Raw genomic sequence first — 3,645 nt, 5'->3', positions numbered from 1 at the left:
GGAGCTTACACTCTAATGTCCTCAGCAGTAATCATTGTGTTCTGCTGGCAGAGAAAGGCTCCGCACCGGCAGAACACGATAGCACTGCAGAAGGGACTCTCCCATCAACACAGTGATGATGGGGGAGTTGAGTGATTTTCTTTCCTTCAACTCATGGTTGAGGCAAAGACAAATGTATAATGTATGGCTTGCCTTAACCATAAGTCAGAACACGGAGATACAAGTCAGAAAACTGAGATATAATTCAGAATACAGTGATACAAGTCAGAATATGGAGTTATAAGTCAGAACACAGAGATATAAATCAGAACACGGAGATATAAATCAGAACACGGAGATATAAATCAGAACACGGAGATATAAATCAGAACACGGAGATATAAATCAGAACACGGAGATATAAATCAGAACATGGACATAAAAGTCAGAAAACTGAAATATAAGTCAGAATAGAGAGATATAAGTGAGAACACGGAGATAAGTCAGAATACGGTGATATAAATCAGAACACAGAGTTATAAGTTAGAGACGCAAGTCAGGACACGGAGATAAAAATCAGAAAACTGAGATATAAGTCGGGACTCGGAGATACAAGTCAGAACACAGAGTTATAAGTCAGAACACAGAGATATAAGTCAGAACACAGAGTTATAAGTCAGAACACAGAGTTATAAGTCAGAACACAGAGTTATAAGTCAGAACACAGAGATATAAGTCAGAACACAGAGTTATAAGTCAGAACACAGAGTTATAAGTCAGAACACAGAGTTATAAGTCAGAACACAGAGTTATAAGTCAGAACACAGAGTTATAAGTCAGGACACAGTGCTACAAGTCAGGACCCACCTGTTCAATCACCCAGCCAGACTTCTGGCTGTTCCCAAAACCCGGTCCCCGGATTGGAGATTCCGTCCCCCCATAACACTATGGAATCTCTGGACTCCAACTGGATTTTTGTAAACAAGGTGGAAACTGAAAAGCCGGTTTCCTCCCAAATAAACAAATTCCCCCGGAGCCCCTCAGCCTGCCTGGGTGAGAACCCTGCACCCTTCTGCTGGTGGGTACCACACTACCACAGGAGACATAAGTCAGAACACTGATGCCGCGTACACACGATCTGACTTTCCGGCAGACCAGAATCAGACAATTCCATCGTGTGTGGCTCAGTCTGACTTTTTCTTCTAAAAAGTCCGATGGACCTAGAAATAGAACATGTTTTAAATCTTGCTCCGCCGGACCCAGTTCCTGTCGGGAAGCCCGTTCGTCTGTTTGCTGGTCCGACGGACTAAATACGCCACAAGGCAGCTGCGGCACCTGCCCGCCAGAATGTTTTCAGCAGGATCCTATCACACTGGTTCTTGGCTGCAGCGTACTGTACACCAGGCCCTTAGGGCTGGTATGGATTTAAGGGGAACCCCCTACGCCAAAAGAACGGCATGGGGTCTCCCCAAAATTCCATACCAGACCCTTATGCGAGCAGGCAGCCCGGCCGGTCAGGAAAAGGTGTGGGGACGAGCGAGCGCCCCCCCTCCTGAACCATACCAGGCCGCATACCCTCAACATGGGGGGATGGGTGCTTTGGGGAGGGGGGCCTCTTCCCGACAACCCTGGCCGTTGGTTGGCAGGGAGCTTATCAGATCCGGAAGCCCCCTTTAATAAGTCGTGCGCGAAGACTTATATAGGAATAAGGGGGTGGGGTCACCAGGTGATGTCACCCGGTGACCCCACCCCTTATGACTCCACAGTCCCGGGGCATGCTTGGAACTGTGATGTCACAAGGGGCGGGCGTCTATATAAGTCATCGCGCACCGTGTTCACGGCACTACAGCGGGAGAGAGCGTCGTATCAACATCAGAAGAACAGAAGAAGAAGAAGACGAAGGAGAAAGCCGGGCCACCGCTAGCAAAAGAGGAGCCCGGAAAGCGATGAGAAGTCAGAAGAAGACCCCCGAAGTCAGAAGAAGACCCCCGGAGCTGCCTAATAAACTACTTTAAAACCTGTGTAGTGTGTTTTTTACTGACATTTTTTCCCCCAGGTGGATGGGTAGGGGCACAATGCACCCCATACTTATTCACATAGGGTGGTGGGCCAGGATCTGGGGTTAAAGGGGGCTCCCGGATTCCGAAAAGACCCCCGCCAACCAACGGCCAGGGTTGTTGGGAAGAGGCCCTTGTCCTCATCAACATAGAGACAAGGTGCTTTGGGTGGGAGGGGCCGCAGGGCACCCCCCTTCCCCAAAGCACCCACCCCCCCATGTTGAGGGCATGAGGCCTGGTATGTTTCAGGAGGGGGGGGGCGCTCGGCCATCCCCACCCCCTTTCCTGACTGGCTGGGCTGTGTGCTCGGATAAGGGTCTGGTATGGATTTTGGGGTGGACCCCACGTCGTTTTTTCGGCGTAGGGGGTTCCCCTTAATATCCATACAAGGGGACGGGGCTCACAAGGTGTCATTCTCGCCAATGAAAGCTGTGAGATTAACTTCCCTTTCTAGTCCCGTCTTACCTGAAGTCACATCAAAATGAAGGGACTGGCAAGATCCCCCACAGATGATCAATAGGGTTTAGGTCTGGAGACATGCTTGGCCAGTCCATCACCTTTACCCTCAGCTTCTTTAGCAAGGCAGTGGTGGTGTTGGAGGTGTGTTTGGGGTGGTTATCATGTTGGAATACTGCCCTGCGGTCCAGTCTCTGAAGGGAGGGGATCATGCTCTGCTTCAGTATGTCACAGTACATGTTGGCATTCATGGTCCCCTCAATGATCTGTAGCCCCCCAGTGCCCGGCAGCACTCATGCAGCCCCAGACCATGACACCCCCACCACCATGCCTGACTGTAGACAAGACACACTTGTCTTTGTCCTCCTCACCTGGTTGCCCCCACACACGCCTGACACCATCTGACACCAAATACCTTTATCTTGGTCTCATCAGACCACAGGACATGGTTCCAGTAATCCATCTCCTTAGTCTGCTTGTCTTCAGAAAACTGTTTGTGGTCTTTCTTGTGCATCATCTTTAGAAGAGGCTTCCTTCTGGGATGACAGCCATGCAGACCAATTTGATGCAGTGTGCGGCGTATGGTCTGAGCACTGACAGGCTGACCCCCCACCCCTACAACCTCTGCAGCAATGCTGGCAGCACTCATACGTCTATTTCCCAAAGACAACCTCTGGATATGACGCTGATCACGTGACCTCAACTTCTTTGGTGGACCATGGCAGGCCTGTTCTGAGGGGAACCTGTCCTGTTATACCGCTGTAGGTCTTGGCCACCGTGCTGCAGATCAGTTTCAGGGTCTTGGCAATCTTCTTATAGCCTAGGCCATCTTTATGTAGAGCAACAATTCTTATCTTCAGATCCTCAGAGAGTTCTTTGCCATGAGGTGCCATATTGTACTTCCAGTGACCAGTATGAGAGAGTGAGAGCGATAACACCACATTTAACACACCTGCTCCCCATTCACACCTGAGACCTTGTAACACTAACGAGTCACATGACACCGGGGAAGGGAAAATGGCTAATTGGGCCCAATTTCGAGATTTTCACTTGGGGGTGTCCTGACTTTTGTTGCCAGCGGTTTAGACATTAATGGCTGTGTGTTGAGTTATTTTGAGGGGACAGGAAATTTACACTGTTATACAAGCTGTAC

The sequence above is a fragment of the Lithobates pipiens genome, unplaced genomic scaffold (assembly GCF_037356315.1).
Source record: "Lithobates pipiens isolate NorthernLeopardFrog02 unplaced genomic scaffold, aLitPip1_a1.2 Scaffold_138, whole genome shotgun sequence".
NCBI classification, from domain to species: domain Eukaryota; kingdom Metazoa; phylum Chordata; class Amphibia; order Anura; family Ranidae; genus Lithobates; species Lithobates pipiens.
The sequence above is the reverse complement of the archived record's forward strand: the minus strand, read 5'-3'. Positions refer to the sequence as shown.